General features: G+C 45.1%; 1 long non-coding RNA gene across 1 annotated transcript; it reads right to left on the reverse strand.

Annotated features, from left to right (window-relative positions):
* Nucleotides 1–760: 760 nt before the first annotated feature.
* Nucleotides 761–6,491, reverse strand: LOC103677934. The gene is made up of 4 exons (XR_572566.2): nt 6,394–6,491; nt 4,482–4,585; nt 2,000–2,114; nt 761–1,228 (listed from the first exon to the last, which is right to left on the reverse strand). It is a non-coding gene; the product is annotated as an uncharacterized LOC103677934 (long non-coding RNA).
* Between the last annotated feature and the right edge of the window lie 11,399 nt (nt 6,492–17,890).

Below are 17,890 nucleotides of genomic sequence, written 5' to 3' on the forward strand. Positions count from 1 at the left end.
TGGCTATGGTGGCCATATCATGCTCAGATTTACCTGCTATGCTGAACGGCACCTTTCTTCTGCCCACTCATGTTCCCAAGATTATGAATCAATTGGCTAGCTCATCTCCTTGAGCCAGGCCACAGCTGTAGTAGGTCACTGGCCAGCCTATACGAACATTGTTCTGGGGCACAATGCCCATTCCTCCTCCAATTAGACTTGACCTTTGGGACAGTGTCATACACAGTGAAACATGGCTCTACCTACAGAGGTTATACAGAAGACTGTGCCGATGAACAGGGGCTCTGAATTATACATAGTACTCAACGAATTAGTTTTTGCTTCTTTCATAGTAATGTTGCATGCCTACAAGAATTTGCTTAACTTTTTTGATTGATTTTTTTCCATTAGATGGTCATTTTTTTCTCACTAATTCTGATCGAGAAGTATCTGCTTAGATATAGGATTCCACTTGTAACAAAAATATATCCATTGCTATCTACTTACTTTGGACAATTTTGTCATTTTCCAAAACCTCTAAATAGTAGCTTCAAAACACGCAGCTTACTTAAAGCGAAGAAATCCTTTAGATCGGCTGTGGAGACCCACACAGCAGCCTTGCAAGTGTGTAGCTGACACAGGGACTCCCTGAAGCCCTGGGTTTTGTTACTTTAATGGAAAAGCCCTTTGAAGTGAATGAAAACATGATTTGTCAGTGGAAGGATGATACAACCCCTAAACTGAAAAAACATGAAAAACCAAGCCTTGCAACTGACTTCTTCCCATGCAAAATCTGTGTTTTATTTTCACTTTAGGGCGAGAAGCTAATGGAGTCTTTATCAGGTCTTACGCACTTTTATGGCCCCCCCCACACACATCAGCTTCCACTTCCAGACCTGAGGCGCAGCATCCTTCTGTGAATCAGTCCGTTGGTCCAGATATTGTCTCGGTGCAGAGCTTTCTTTACCGGACCACCCAGGAGGCAAGTAGTTGTGGGCTGCGACTCACCTTCTGTCTTTCTGTGGCACTTTTGCACATCAACACCTCCTGATGCGTTTCTAGAAGCCGCCTATTTAATGGGCAGAGCACAGTCCAATTGTGTACGCAGCCTGCTTGATTAACTACATAATGAAGATAATCATAGTGCTTAAAGCATCTGCACGGTGCTGTTGAAAGCCGTCCCGGGCATTTCTCTTAGTGGTTACGGTGGACACCATTTTATTCCGCAGTTGCTCTTTGCCAGACAGCGCTGTTTAGTGGATTACACAAATAATTTCACTTGAGGATTTGATATCCACAGTGAGCCTTGAGACACGTGAATGAATATTATCAGCACATCTACTTAATGTGGAAATTCAGGTTCAGAGAGATTTTGTGAATTGACCAAAGTCAGAGAACCAGCATGGAACGAATTATAACTAGAACTTCTCTCTTTTAATCCCTTGCCATGTACTCATTCATTGGAAACTTCACTTGTAACCCTGATTGAGCTTCCTCAATGTCCCAGATCCGTGCTAGGTGCCAAGGATACAGAGATCAATGCCGTGGAGCTGGTTTTACTCAGAAGCTACCGCCTGGTTCATTCGTTTTCTTAAGAAATAATGAATGACTACGTAATAAATATCAGGCCCCCTAGAAACAGGGATGAATAAGAGTCTTTCCCCGCAGAAAGCCATGTAAAGAGGTTCTTAAAGCTTACTGTGAGCTGAATGTCTGTCCACAGTCTAATCATGTTACACACACAGGAAATAAACTTCTCTAATTGGGAGCTATCAAATATTTGGGGTCTCTGTGTTACAGTTTCGGCCTACCGTAACTAACTCATGTGTATATATGACCTTGGGCTAAATGTAGACTATTATGGAGTGAACGTTTGTGCCCCACCCCGCCCCCAAGAATTCATATGTGGAAATCCTAACTCCCAAGGTGATGGTACTGGAAGGTGAGACCTTTGGGAGGTGATCAGGTTATGAGTCCTTATGAGATTAGTGTCCTTAAAGGAGACACTAGAGCTTGTTACCTCTCTCCGCTCTCCAGGATTCAATGAGAAGACAGCCATCTGCGCACCAGAGAGTGACCCTCACCAGACACTGAATCTTCCAGCACCTTGGTCCGGGACGAGGGCACCTCTGGAACTGTAAGAAACACATTTTTGTTTTTTAAGCTACCCAGTCCATGGTAACTTGTTACAGCAGCCTGAACAGACTAAGACATAAACTAAGTGATTTGGGGTCTGTTTTGTTCACTGCCATAATTCCACTCCCCAAAATAGTGCTTGATAATCAGCAGGCATTCAATAAATATTCGTTGGATATATATACATGACTTTTTTTTTAAGATTTTATTTATTTATTTGACACAGAGAGAGAGAGACAGCCAGCGAGAGAGGGAACACAAGCAGGGGGAGCGGGAGAGGAAGAAGCAGGCTCCCAGGGGAGCAGGGAGCCTGAGGCGGGGCTGGATACCCGAACCCTGGGCGGAAGGCAGATGCTTAACGCCTGAGCCACCCAGGCGCCCCTATATATGACTTTTTGAGTATGACTAACCTGGGGATTAGGATGAGAGATGTGGGAAAGGGGAAACTTCTTTTTCCTCCACACACGCCTATAGGGTTTAACTTTACAAATCAGCATATAATAATTTTATTATGAAAAATGTTTCATTTGAAAACTAACTTGCTTTTAACTTAACATGTATATGCAAATGGTATCAGCCTGGAAAGCTAAGTATCCAATATATTATGCAAACATTATCCAGTCCCCACTGTGTGTGTACAGCACGTGCCAGATGTTGTCACGTTATGTCATCCTCCTCATGGCCCTATGAGGTAGCTACTTTTATTTCCATTTTTTAGATGAGAAAACCTTATAGACTGTCAATGGTTTGCCCAAGAACACATAATTTATTTAACAAGTAGGCAAGTCATAATTTATATCTATCTCTGTCTGGTTCGAAAAACACGGATTTCTGCCACAAACCACGTTGCTTCCGTGGAAAAAAATATTATAAATATTCTAAGGGTATGTAAATAAACCTTCATCAGTGAACAACTATTCTTCTAATGTCTTTAGGGAAAACAGACTTCTCGCCCTGTGTATCTGCGCTGCTTGTGGAAAAATATTAAAGAAAGACACTAAGGAGCCCTCAGCAGACCTGGTGTACATCTGTGAAAATGACATTGTCCTCCTTCGTAATCTCCGTATCGTGTCTGCGGCATGACAGCCTGGGCAACGGGGATCTGACATGATTCTGCCTTTTGCTTTGTCCCTGACAGCCACCAGGTGCAGTAATCCCTCGGAAACCTGCGGCCTGCGGAGCCTGACTCTCCAGCGAAGCTATTCCCAGGAGGCACTCAGGCACCAGCCGGCAGGGCTCTCCAGACGCTCCTTACCTTCCTCCAGCCTTCTACCCTCTAGCTTCCCCACAGCTCCAGAAATGTTACAGGGCTTATCTTCAACAAAAACAAATTACTAAGAAGACATTTGATTTTGAAATCCTATTTAAAAATCAGAATTGCACTTTTTTATGACACACTGGGCTTCGTGGTGACCCTAGCGCTGTGTAATATTCAGGGCACCCCGTCCCCGTGAGTGAGGGATGTGCAGGTGTTCCGGAGAAATCCTAAGCTTTTGTTCAGGAAGACAGTTATCACAGCGCAAGGAGTCGGTGAGTGAAAGCATTCACCTTGTCACGTGCAGGCTTTGGCACAGGGTAACAGCAGCAGTCCCCCACTTATAGATGGGTTGGGCTCCAAATCACTTAAGTCAGACTCTGGCGCATTTTTCACTAAAAACCATTATCAGTGTTGGTCTTTGACTCACACCAGCCCACAGACTTGATCTAATGTCTACGATAACTAAGAACATTCAAGTAGTTTCTATATCAAAAGTCGTACAAGGGGCACCTGGGTGGCTCAGTCCATTAGTATCTGCCGTCGGCTCAGATCACGATCCTCGCGTCCCGGGATCGAGTCCCCCCTCGGGCTCCCTGCTCAGGCTCTCCCTCTGCCTCTCCTCCTACCGTGTTCTCGCTCACTCTGCTCTCTCTCAAATAAATAAATAAAAAATCTTTAAAAAGAGAAAAAAGTGTTCAGAGTCTCAACCAGGACTCAAAACCACATCACCAGCCCACGGCCACAGCCCTGGCAGGGCCAGCTGCCCTCCAATGCGCTCTCACCACCCTGCAAAACTGAGGCAGGGATCCCTGCATTAGAACACCAGAGGGCTCAGAGATGAGGACCTCACGTGGGCTGCGGCAGGAAGATGGGCTCACGAGTCCGCAAAGCAACAGAATGGAAGATAGAGGCAAGAGAGAGGGTGACGGTCTCACTCCACAACTGCAGGGACTGGGCCCCCTCTCTCCTGGTTTCCCATGTGATCAGCTGTAGGATAATGGCAAAGAAACAGTGGGGTGACACGGGAGTCGCAGCCGCAGGGCAAAGTTCGGGGGCCCAGGGAGCGCGAAGGCAGCCATCTACCACGTGAGTGTCCAGGAAAGGTCACCTCGGGTGTTTATTAAGAATGCACCAGCAGGTCCAATTCATCGGCTCTGGAGACTAGCAGCCCAGGTGGTTTTGCAGCAGCCCACACTCTGAAAAACAGCTATTCTAAAAGGAGAAAAGGAAAGAAAGCCTTTACTAAATGCCTGTCCCCAGTATTTTGAAAAAGCACAACATGAGGGATTTAAAAAAAAAAATGTAGCTTTACTTTTGTCTCCTACTCCCTCTTCAAGCTGTGTTCAGTGAGGAAGGCTTTCCTCTGGTCCAGGTGCGGAGCGTGCTTGATGTTTCTCATTCCCGGGAGCTTCCCCCACCACACTGGTGACCCCAGCTCGGGCTTACCCTGCTCCTCAAACTCTAACGTGTCTACAGATCACCCGGAGATCTTGTTAAAATACAGATGATCCCATGGATCTGGTGGGGGGGGGGAGGCTGAGGTTTAGCATTTCCAGTAAGCTCCCAAGTAGCTGGAACCACTCCTCCTAGGACCACACTCCGAGCAGCGAGGAGCCAGAGGACAGAGAGAGGACGGGAGCGAGGATCAGAAATGTGTTACCTGGGGGCGCCTGGGTGGCACATCGGTTAAGTGTCTGCCTTCGGCTCAGGGCGTGGTCCCGGCATTATGGGATCGAGTCCCACATCGGGCTCCTCCGCTATGAGCCTGCTTCTTCCTCTCCCACTCCCCCTGCTTGTGTTCCCTCTCTCACTGGCTGTCTCTATCTCTGTCGAATAAATAAATAAAATCTTTAAAAAAAAAAATGTGTTACCTGGATTAGTAGGAGAGGGGGTTGGCTTTGGGCCTGCTGGGCCTGGCAGATGTTTAAAGCAATCCAGCTTAGGGGGTCCCTCGTGGCTCTTCCAGAGATTTGTATCACTGGGGTTCTCTGACTTCAGTTACCCAGACCCAGCTTACACATCTCTATTCTGATTCTCCCCTGCTTTTCCTTCACCAACCTTGGAATCTCAGATATACTTCTGTCTTCTTGACGCCTGGGTCTCTTTGGCCTGTGGGATGCCCCCACTGGCCAAGACTAAAAGCTCCCTCTCTGTTTCTCTGTCCGTGTGTGTGTGTGTGTGTGTGTGTGTGTGTGTCTGTCTGTCTGTCTGTCTGTCACACTCTGGCTCCCAATCTCGATCTTTCTCTCAGGATCTATGATCCATGGAAAACCTTTGCAGAACTGTGCCTTGAAAAACCTTGGGAGGGCAGGCTGTATGCCAAAGCAATAGACGCTCCCCTCTTTGTACGACCAAAGCAGTCGTCAGTTCATCTCTCATCCTCTAGACTTGCCTGGTGCGAGACAGACTTTGACCACTAAACTCCCAGCTGCACGGGTCACCCACTGAGCTTTCTGTGTCCTCCACTTAAAGTCTCCCTCTCGGGTCTTGAAATGCAGGAACTATAGTCCCCACACACCCCTCCCTTCAGGAGGGTCACAAAGAGATAGAGCTCGGAACTTTGCTTTCTCCAAAGATGTCTGCCTCACTCAATTGTTATGTTATTTGGTAACAGATAAATGATAATACTATATATTTTTTAAAAGCAAGGGGATAATCAATACAGAATTAAACATAGTGATTACCCCTGACAGGGTCACAGATTTAGCTTCAATCGTTTCGCAAGTGTTCTCGTTCTTACAAGGCAGGTTCACATGAGTGCTATGGTCGTGCATTTGAGGGGTACTCAGTCCCCAAATATGCTGCTTCGGCGCATTGATTATTCTGAGTTAAAGACACTTGCAAATAGCAGCTGTAAGAAGGGCATTCTGACTTTCCTTCTTCTTCCTGAAGGTGGGAGATGAAATGCCCGTGTGAAAAATGCCCACCCTAAGCCCAGAGGAAAGAAATCATTATTATCACCAGAAACAACGAGTAGAAGCCAAGAGAACTCTCTACAAACCAACCAAAATAACTCTTACCTTCCTTTAATCTCCTCATATACTTTAGTTATTTTTCCACAATTGCCATTCTCTGTTCAACCTAGTACGTAAGAGCATAGGACACTTCTTTGGGGCTTCACTTTCCTGGGTCTCCATCTGCGTGTAAAATTTTATTAAATAAAATGTGTATGCTTTCCTCCTGTTAATCTGTCTGTGTCATTTCCAACCAGAAACCCTAAGAATGGAGAGGAGAAATTTTATTTCCCTTACTTACACATTGTGAGACGATAAAAAGGAATTTTAAATATGTAAGTATGTAAGTCATTAATTGCTGTATAACTAACCACCCTAACACTTAGTGGCTTAAGCAATGATTTATTCTTGCTCCTAATTTTGTGAGTTTCTGAGACAGTTCCTCTGCTCCATGTGGCGGAGGCCAGAGGCCCTCCTGAATCTACACTCGGCATGTGGAGTGCGGGATGGAAGGTCCAAGAAGGCCTCACTCTTGTATCTAGGGTTGTGGAGGCAGCTTTTGCTGGGGTGTTTTGATTCTCCTTCACAGGCCTTTTCTTTCTCTATGGCTTTGGATCATCAGTGGCCTTTTCCCATCACCTTATTCTAAAGCAGGAGAGCCTGGAGTCCCTTACAGCATGGCAGCCGGGTTCCAAAATAGCAGCAGCAAAAGCTTCCCGGCTGTAAAGGGCCAGGCCCAGAAGTGGCAGAGCACCACTTCTGCCGTGAGGCCTGTTGGTGGAAGCCTGTGACATAGCCAGTCAAGTTCAGGGGGAGGGAGATAGAATCCACCTCCTGATGGAAAGACCGGCATATGGCTACATAAAGGGAAGGATGTGCTGCTTGCTATCTTTGAAGAGTATCAACCACAGGATGCCGTGGAATATTTTTCCCATAAAAGAAAGGACTGTGGTCTGGATTATTAAAATTGATCTCCTGGGGCGCCTGGGTGGCTCAGTCGGTTAAGCGTTTGCCTTCAGCTCAGGTCATGATCCCAGGGTCCTGGGATCGAGTCCCACATCGGGGTCCCTGCTCAGCGGGGAGACTGCTTCTATCTCTGCCTTCCCCCCTGCTCATGTTCTCTCACTCCCTCAAATAAATAAATAAAATCTTTTTTTAAAAGTGATCTATAGACATGAATCTGAACTTAAGAGAATTTGGCTAGGGGCGCCTAGGTAGTACAGTCGGTTAAGCGTCCAACACTTGGTTTCAGCTCAGGTCTGATCTCAGGGTCATGAGATCGAGCCCCACATTAGACTCTTTCTCCCTCTCCCTCTGACCCTCCCTACCCAAAAATAAATAAACAAATAAATCTTTTTTAAAAAGAGAATTTGACTAATTCCACCTGTTCAAACTGTCATCACTCACACATATTTCTCTAAGGTAAAAGCTTTCACATGTTAACATCAACGAAGAAAGATTACCTGGAAAATAAAAGAAAGGGTCTTCGTTCAGAGAGAAAGGAACACGTGTAAGAAGAGGCTGCGGTGCCATCAAATCATGTGTACGTAGCAAACTAAACACCCTCCAAACCTATATATTTGCAGGAAGAATGCTTGACTCCAAAACTATTTGCAAAAATGAAAATTGAACAATAGTTCGTTCTAACGGATGCCAACTTAGGCAGTGAGTGAAAATTCGTCATTCATTTGTCCTAAATGAGCTTCTTCATTTCACTACCCTATTTCCGTCAATAGAATCACTCTTCCTCCTTCAGGGCAGTTCAAATTCTCTAAATGTGGTGATAGCTTTCCTTTGTTCCTCCGATCAGCTCTTCTTTCAATGTACTGATCACATTCACCCTCTTCAGCTTGTATCCATCATATAGCCCAGATTTTTATAGCATTAAAACAAACAGACTATAATTTTCCTGCGTCTCTAATTTCATGCCCATACACTTGAACAATGTCATTCTAAAAATGCTTCTTCATCTGTCCATGCACCCATTCGAAAATCTTGTTGACTCTTCGTTCTCTTCACTACCCCTGGTTGGAGTAGGAAGATGGTTTTCACAATCAACTTAGAGATTTTTTTCAAAAAGATGACTCTCTGGGGCACCTGGGGGGCTCAGTCAGTTGAGCATCTGACTGTTCATTTTGGCTCAGGTCATGATCTCAGGGGCATGAGATCAAGCCCAGAGCTGGGCTCCTCGCTCAGCAGGGAGTCTGCTTGAAGATTCTCTGTCTCCCTCTCCCTTGCCCCTCCCCCCAGTCACACGCTCTTGTGCTCGCCAGTCTCTCTCCCTCCCTCAAATAAATAAATAAATCTTTAATAATAAAAAAAGGGGGGCGCCTGGGTGGCTCAGTAAGTTTAGAGTCTGCCTTCAGCTCAGGTCATGTTCCCAGAGTCCTGGGATCGAGCCCCATATGGGGCTCCCTGCTCAGGGGAGAGCCTGCTTCTCCCTCTCCTTCTTCCCCTCCCCTCTGCCTGTGTTCTCTCTCATCATCTCTCTCTCAAATAAATAAAATGTTTAAAAAATTAAAAAGTAAATTGAAAAAAAGATGCCTCTTTGGACATCTGTCTACATATTTGTTCTCTGCCTGCCCCCCCCCCCACATGCCCTCAAAAAGAGAATGGTAATTACTGGAAGGAGTGTTTCACGTCCTTTATGATCTGGTGTAGGAAAAAGAGACGAGAACAACAGGACAGTAAGGTAAAGCCCAAATTCCCTGTCAGGTACTTGAACTCATATATAACCTACTTATGTTCTTAATATTTTTCCCACTACCCTTGACTGAAAATCAATTACTGATGGAAATAGGATTAAAACGGTAAGGGAACTTGGTCCTGAGTATCATAAAGCTTACCACATAATAGGAAAGAAAAACACTACACAAAGTCATACTGTTAAGGAAAACACCAGGGTGCTGAAGGGCAGGAGAGAAAGTGAGCTCAGGGCAGCAGTGTGGAGAGGAGACCTCTTGCATCAGAATCGTGGTTTCTGAGAGTTTCTCCAAAAAAAGAGAGAGAGAGAGAGAGAATGAGTTTCTCCATTTAGGTGTCGTATAATAACTTACTCTCCATGGAAACGTTGTCCAAGCAACTGTTCCTTCTCTTATTCCTAGGCTTACCTCATGCCAAACAAGGGTGTGGGCTAAAGAGAAGGCTCAAGATTCAAGACAGCATAACAATTTTTCTGACAGACGCTAAAAACAAGTAAGATATATTCCGGTAGATTTTGTTAACCACCCCGAGTGTCTAAAACAGGAAAGAAAACAAAACAGAACAAAAAAAGGAGCGACTGTGGGTATGTGTTGTTCATTCATATTTTGTGGGTTGTCTTACTGTTTGTTTTGTTGGCTATTTTTATTAATAAAAGGCAAAACAGAAAAACAGAGTGAGTCACAAATAGAAGATGCATATTTAGGGTCTCTGGCTAAGGATCAGGAAATGACAAAGAAAGTAAGGAGCGAGGCCGGCGGCTGCCTTGAACTCCCTCGCTGACTCACGCACACGGAGGGCACAGATGGGTGTGTAGCTCTCGCACTTCCACCAGGGGGAGCGTGGCCTGTGCGAGCAGGTCAGGCGCGTGGCATTATCCTCACAAGCCACCAGGGGTCTAAGAGCTGGAAAGAACACAGGCTCTGGGACCAGACAATCCTACGTTTGACTCTTGGTTCCAACGCTTCCTACCCGTATAAGCCTCAGTCTTCTCTGTGAAAAAGAGAAGATAAAACCTTTCTTGCAGATATTTTGGTGCAAATTAAGAGACAATATATGTGAAGAGGTCAGTTCACAGTAGACTTTCAACGAACTGTGGCTATTATTTTTGTTAACACTAGGCCAAGGTCACCACTATTTAACACATGACCACATATCCCAGTGACAGATGCAGAGTGAGACCGACCTGCGTCACCAAAGCCTCCAATCAGCTCCAGGAACCATCAGAACTCACTAGCTGTGGGATGGTAGGCCAAGGTATTCCACTTCTCTGGCTTTGTTCCTCATACACACGGGGATTGTGTCGTCTAACTCCTAAGAATTCAGAGAAATTGTTATTTTACTGTTTGGGTCAGGTTAGTGCCTTCCATATATGGTAAGGGCTCAATAAATGGCAAATGTTGTGCTTTATTACTATTCTCGTTTTACAAATTAAAAAGTGAGCGAAGATTGACATTGTTATTTTCAAGATGCTGAATTTCCAAACATCTTACTTACCAAATGACATCCCCTCTCACCACCACCCATGAGCACAGAGGAATTTAGACCCTGCCTTCGAATTATCTTTTCAGATCTTTTTTTTTTTTTTTCCTTTCTGTATTTTGTTTTCCTTGCAAAGGAGGCATTAATGTTTTTACAAAGAGTCCTACTGGATCATCTATTTTATAGGCACTAGTGAGAGTTAATTGTAATGACTTTTGGTTGGGAGATTGAAACATAAGCACAGATAAATTTCATTATTACCATCTTCTCCTGAGATGACCACAGTTAAGCTTCCAGTCATGTGCAAGCGACTAAAAATTACATAATACCTATTTTGGTCATTAGCCCTTCTGACTCTAGTGTAGCTCCTTCAAATTCCAGAGGATGTAGACCTTTTACGATGCCTCATCTAAAGGACTTCAGAGTCATTTCACCTACAGCACCTCTGGGATCTCTGTGGGATCAGACTTGATCATGCGGCAGGATTAGTTCTTAGAGATGAGGCATATTTCCTGTAAATCTGTAAGCACTGGGTGACTAATGGGGAATACCTTACTCTGTTAACACCATGGGAGGAAAATAAGAACAGGAGATGATGGCGGGTAAAGCGTTTAGGTTTGGTTTCTCATTTTAAGCTTTCATTTGGCAGGCAGATCAAGTCGAGCCCACACTGACGTGCCTTCAGCTGAAGGGGGTGTGCGATGCACAATGCAGGCCCAACAGCATTTTTAAAAATATCATTTAACTCTGGGTCAACACTGAAGGAGACCGTCCTCGGCACCAGGCACTGGGCTGGACCCTGTAACAGAATTGATTAAAATAGACCTTTATATTTTTCCCCTGATGCTGAATTTCCAGAGTATTGACTGGCACTTTTCTCCATACGTTAAGCGTCGTACATTCTACATTCTTCTTTGTCAAGCTACCCTTCTCTTGGCGCTGTGGCAGAGAATCATGAGTTTCTGTTCATTCATCAGATAATTGATCTCTTCCCTTGACTGACTTCATGTAGACCTAGCCAATCTAGGTCAAGATAACCCGTTTTCCCTAAAACAGTTCTTTTTTTTTTCTCTTTGTAAACTCTATGCCCAGTGTGGGTCTTGAACTCACAACCCCAAGGTCAAGAGTCCTATTCTCTACCGACCGAGCCAGCCAGGCACCCCAGTTCTTTTTTTCTTATCCTGAATGAAACACCTGTGGCCCTTGCCTGAACCTCTAGCAGACAGGGTGCCTGGTGAATTAAAGATGCTTCATAAGCATTTGGTTAATTACATTTAGACTTTTCATTGTATTATTCACAGAAGTACTGCTTCACCTTTATAGAAAGAGATTGGGTTGTGTACTTGGAATACACTCCTTTGCAAGAGCCCTCACAGTCGAACCACAAGGCCGAGGGCTCGGGGACAAGGAGTGTGGCACACCTGAACTTCCAGCCTGACCTGGGGGGGGGGGCACGACCCCCCTTAGCAGCATAGCAGTAGATAAATTGCTTCAGCCCCTTGCATGTCTCCTTCCTAATCTGCATATTAAGAACAACCCCCACCTCATGAGGTTACTTTGAAGATTAAATAATATCATGAAAGTAAAGAGCATGGTACTCTGCCATTTAATAAATGCTGATTTCCTTTTTTCTTCTCCCCCTAGCAAAAATGTACCTTTGCCATGAGCTTCGCCCAAAAAGGAAAAGGTCTCCCAAAGTTGCTGCTACTTCAAGGATTATAGATTCTCTGATTCAGCCGACCACTCAAGAAGTGTCAGGCACATTTCAAACTCCAAAGGAGATTAAATGCTGTTCCCTTGCCACCCACTCTCCCCACCGGGGCCCCAAAACACATTAAAATAACATTAGGGCAATGATTTAAGCTGAAAATTGGGCTGGCGGGGAAAGCACCAGGCCCGGCTCCTCCGAGGCTTAGTTATACCAATGGGCACGGCCACAACACGGCTCGGGCTGGCTGACGTCACAGCTTCACGATGTTTCTGCCCCCACCCCCCCCAGCCGTGGGAAGAAACGGGCGGGGCGGGGAGTCTGGCGCCCCTGGTGCATTGAAAAAGCCTGCTGGGGACCCCTAGTGGTCATCTGGAGTCATAGGTTTCTCTACGAAAAGAAAAAAGCTTATGGCCTCAGGGAAAATACCTAGGAGTCAATTGTGTTTGTTTTCTTTCCCTCAGTAACCAGGGTTTTTTTCTCAGAAGTTAGTGGGATAAGAAGGCAACCACTTTAACACCGAAACAGCCCTCAGGTTTAGACATCGGAGTCATATGTGACATGGACATCAAAAAGATGACGTCTGGTTGGGAGAGGCATCTGAAATGTGCCTGGTAATCCTCCACAGGAAAGCAGGAGGCAGAGCAAGCCAATTAAAATAGGACAGGAGAAAGTACTAGAGGGTCCTCGCTGAGCCCTGCTTTTCATGAGGACGGCGTCACTGTGACTGCGTGCAGGGGCCTTCTCCTTAGTCCATGTCTGCAGACACAGAAGAAGGGAGAGAACACTAAGTCAAGGGGGTCCTGCTGGTAAACAAACTGTTGTAGCTCGTGTGTTTCTGCTTCCGGAGTCCTTGTCCCTCTGACCCTAGAGGAGATAAACAAAAAAGCTGCATAATGCTAAGAATAAATAATAAAAGGTTCAGCCTCGGCTCCAGCGGTGTCTGGACAACAGAGACCGACCCAACAAGAATTTATCTACACAAAGTACCAAGACATTCCTGGGTAGGAATTTTCCTTTGGGGAAAGACTGGGGGATACAAGTTCGTTTGAAGGAGGGCTGGTGGGGGTGACCTTGAACACAGCATAGCTTCTGTCACTCAGATTAATCTCCTGCTCAGCCCTCCAAGCCTTCCCCTTGCTCTTTGCAATGATGACGCCCAAGGCTCACCCCTCCTTCAGCAGTTCGAGATACCAAGTCCCCAGCTGTGACACCTTCCGTGAGAAGAAGCACTGTTTCAGGAGTGCCCAGAGACAGCATCCTGGGCTTAGCCATTAAGGACCCCATCTTCAGAAAGTTGTCACCTTAGTGTCCCTGCTGACTGCCCTGCTCTAGTGGCCACTGGAGGTACGACTATCACTTTGGGGCATCAGCATGACAGGAAACATGACCCCAGACAAGAGCAGAAGAGGCAAACTGCAGACAACATAGGAGCCAAGGAGCCAGTTAATTTGTTCATTCATGTATCCTTCAAGCGTCCTTGCTATGGTGGATGGAATGGTGCCCCCCCCCCCAAATAGATGTCCGTATTCAACCACTCTCAGCCTGTGGACATGACCTTATTTTAAAAAAGTGGTAATGAAGTTTCATTTGTAATGAAGTTTTCAGTTGCAATGAAGTTAAGGATCTTGAGATGAGACCATCCTGGATTATCTGGGTGGACCCTAAGTCCCATGACAACTGACCACAGAGGAAAGACAGAGGGGTAGGGGAGAAGGCCCTGTGAACACTGAGGCAGAGATTGGAGTTACTTAGCCACAATGCCAGGAACTCCTGGAACCACCAGAAGCTAGAAAAGACCAGGAAAGACCTCTCCTCACAAACCCTTCGGAGGCAGCATGACCTACCAGCACCTTGATTTCAGACTTCTGGCCTCCAGAACTGTGAAAGAATAGATTGCTATTGTGTGGGGTTTTTTTTTTTTTTCAGGTTATTTTGTTGCATTTTTTAAATTATTAACATATAATGTATTATTTGTTTCGGGGTACAGGTCTGTGATTCATCACACACTCACCACAACACTACCCTCCCCAATGTCCATCACCTAGCCACCCCATCCCTCCCTCCCCCCTCCCCTCCAGTAACCCTCAGTTTGTTTCCCGAGATTAAGAGTCTCTTATGGTTTGTCTCCCTCTCTGGTTTCATCTTGTTACATTTTGTCTTCTCTTCCCCTATGATCTTCTGCCTTGTTTCTCAAATTCCACACATCAGTGAGGTCATATGATAATTGTCTTTCTCTGAGAGATCACAACTGTTTTAAGCCATCAGCATAGGGTGATTTTTCTAAGATTTATTTATTTTAGAGAGAGAAGAGCTCATGCAAGCAGCGGAGGAGCAGAGGGTGAGGGAGAGAGCATCCCAAGCAGAATCCCCACTGAGCACAGAGCCCATAGGAGGCTCTGACAACCTGAGCCAAAAACAAGAGTCGGATGCTCAACCGACTGAGCCACCCAGGCGCCCCAGCTTATGGTAATTTGTAAAGGCAATTCCAGGAAAGTAACATATTTGCAAAAAAATATTTACTGGGCACATTCACTATGCCAAACACTATGCCAGGTACTGGGGATAGAGCGGTAAACAATACAAAGACTCTCATAGAGCTTATCTTACAAGGAAGAAAGAGATTAACACACTGGTGAATAAACAACCAGGAAACTGTCTGAGAATGGAAAGTCCTACAAATACATATTTCAAACGTGGTGATTTGGTAAAGAGTAATTGAGGAATGCTACTCCAGACAGGGTAATCCGGAAAGGCCTCTTCGAGGAGGTAACATTTTAGCTGATACCATTCAGAAATGCCCAGAAAAAAATGGGAAGAATTGGAGCGGGCTAGACTTTTTCCAAAGAAAGTCAGGATAGAGCCAGAAAAAAAAAAAAAAAAAAAAAAAAAAAAAAAAAAAACAATTTGGTAACTATTACCGTGCTCCCTTTAGGAGCCCCAGATGGTTTTTTAAACTGTGTTTCTTGGAGCCCTAAGGTGTCCTGCTAGAGCCCCTCTGAAAGCCACAACTGGAGGGAGATCTGGAGGGGATTCAGGCAGGCCCCTGTGTCCCAGATGTCTCTGCCAATCAGAAAAGCAGCAGGCCCGCCAACTTTATGCACGTATGGCTTCCAAGTAAGCTTTGACTGAAGAAAGTATTCCACGGCTTAGAGAAAATTTGAAAAACACTGCCTCAAGTTGGCGCAGCCTAAGAAACATGAAATTATGCTATGTAGCATGCATTTTATCCAGGGCTCTCTGCCCTTCGAAGTACAGCCAATAGTTCACCAGGATCTGCACAGACTGAGGGAAGGGCATGGAACATTTCTCCTGCCTCCTGGATTCTGTCTTCTCTTTGACTGACATCCACTCCTCCAGAATCTCTACCTCCTCAGGTAAGGAGACTTCGCCTAACTAAAACGTACTTTACCTAACTAAAAGACATTCTTGCGTTATGTGGAATATTTTTCTAACTTTATCATACAATAGTTCGGTTTTCACACTTTGCCTAAATATTTCTCAGGATCCTACCCTGGTAAGATTTAGCGACTGCCTCACAGCAGTGCTAAATGGAGCCAAGGACCAAGTAGAACTTCCGACTGGCAGCAGTCTCCTTCCCTCCGTAGGCATGCGCAAAGAACTCAGCAGCAGCGGGGCACGCTCAAGGAGAAGAATTCTGTGTGTCTGACCAGACAATTCCAGACTTCTTAGGCCCCACATTTAACCTGTTATAAGTAGCTCATCTGTGAGTCACAGAAAAAAACGGAATATCAGTGGCTTACACAGGAGAGGATAGTTTTCTTTCTCTCTCCAAAAAGTCTAGGTGGTCAGGCCAAGTCCTGTATGATTCTTCGCAGTGTGAGGAACTTGGGTTCCCTCCATCTTGTTGCTCCGCCACGCAGGGAACTGCTAACCCAAGGTCACTGCATGTTTCAAAATGGCTGCTCTCTCCAAATTTTTACCAACAGGAAGGACGGACACAAGGGCGGGGCCTGTCTTTCCGTTTTAAAGACGCTTCCTGGAAGTTGCCGTCAGTATTTCTGCGTAAATTTCAGTGGGCTAAACCTAGCCAAAAAAGAGCTGAGAAATGTAGTCCTTTTTCCCAAGGAGTCATGCGCCAGCTTAAAAGTAGGGCTTCGATTACTGACTTCTGCTGCCTGTGTAGACCCCCGTTGCCCTGGGCTCAGCGCTCACTCCCACAGCCTGAGCTCTGCCGCATGTTCCTGCGCCCAGTGCCTCGAACACATCAGCTCCTTCTGACAGAAAGTCTGCATGTGCTCTTTTTCTCCCGGTCACTCTCGCCCAGCCCCACAGCCGGCCCTCCTTATCTATTTAATTCCTGTTTATCCTCCAGAACTCAGTCAACACTACCAGCCCCAAACAGGGTCAAGGGTGCCGCTACCTGATCTCGAAGGGGCAGATGTTTCTCATCTGCAGCACTTACCACAGTTACATTTTGACATTTCCTTGTGTGGTCATTTGATTCCGATTATCTCCTCCTTTAAACAGTAAGCCAGCTTGTCTGTCGTTCACAGCTCTAGCCCCACTATCCCCTGTATTCCTTGCTTAGTATCTGTATTTAGAAGATGCCCAATACATATGAGTTATACCATTTAACTTCTGTGCTTCATAAACATGGTGCAAATTTCCCTGAAAAAAAAAATCTATTTATGATAAATACAACATATAAGACTCATTATAAACTTTTCCTCCCATTTCATCTACCAAATAATAAAATAAAATAAAAATATTTCCTTCTTCATAATCTGGAAAATCCGAAGGGTTGTTTTGTTTTGTTTTGTTTTGTTTTGTTTTTTGGTGGGGGGGTTCTTGTATTGATGAACTGAGGGGTGGGAGAGTAGAGGAGGAGGGTTTGTTTTATTTCTGTCTCTAAGTCTTCCCAACAGCTCCGGGGTCTGGGTGTTTTTTCTTCCCAAATTTACGTGTAGCTAGCCTTATATTTTTGTATCGATCCATCCTAGAATATATTTTTTAAATACACTCTAATCAGAGTAGCAAACTTGCTTTAATATTTGAGCCAATCTGATCTAATTTTAGTAATATAGACAACAGTTTCGGTGCCATAACTTGAGCAGTCCCCTCTCGGCAGCTTTATGAAAAATATCCTGGTGTGTAATTCAGCAGCACTCACTGTTTTGGGGAGGTGATGGAATTGGGGCTTGTTCAGGGGATCAGAATTACACAGCTCCCAACACTAATCTTTCACTGGACCTGAGTCACATCCTTCTGTACCCTCTTTGTGTAGAAATAGCCATGAATAATAAAATAACTATGGGAAAAAGAAAAAAGAATCAAGAGCCAACTATACCTGCAGGGTTTTCCAATTGGGGCCTTCTACACAATTCCATTATTATATTACCTTGAATCATATGTTCTTTTTTTTAATTTTTGATTTTTTTTTTTTTTTTTTTTTTTTTTAGTGAGAGTATGTGAGCATGAGAGAGAGTGGGGCTGGCAGGGGGAAGGGGCAGAGGGTGAGAGAGAATCTTAAGCAGGCTCCATGCCCAGCATGGAACCTGACAGGGGGCTCGATCTCAAAACCCTGAGATCATGACCTGAACCGAAATCAAGAATTCCACCCCTTAACCAACAGAGCCACCCAGGCTCCCTGAATCATATGTTGTTCTTAATAATGATAAAATGACAATAGCAGCTGATATTTATTGAGCC

This window comes from Ursus maritimus, unplaced genomic scaffold (assembly GCF_017311325.1).
Source record: "Ursus maritimus isolate PB19 unplaced genomic scaffold, ASM1731132v1 scaffold_8, whole genome shotgun sequence".
NCBI classification, from domain to species: Eukaryota; Metazoa; Chordata; class Mammalia; order Carnivora; family Ursidae; genus Ursus; species Ursus maritimus.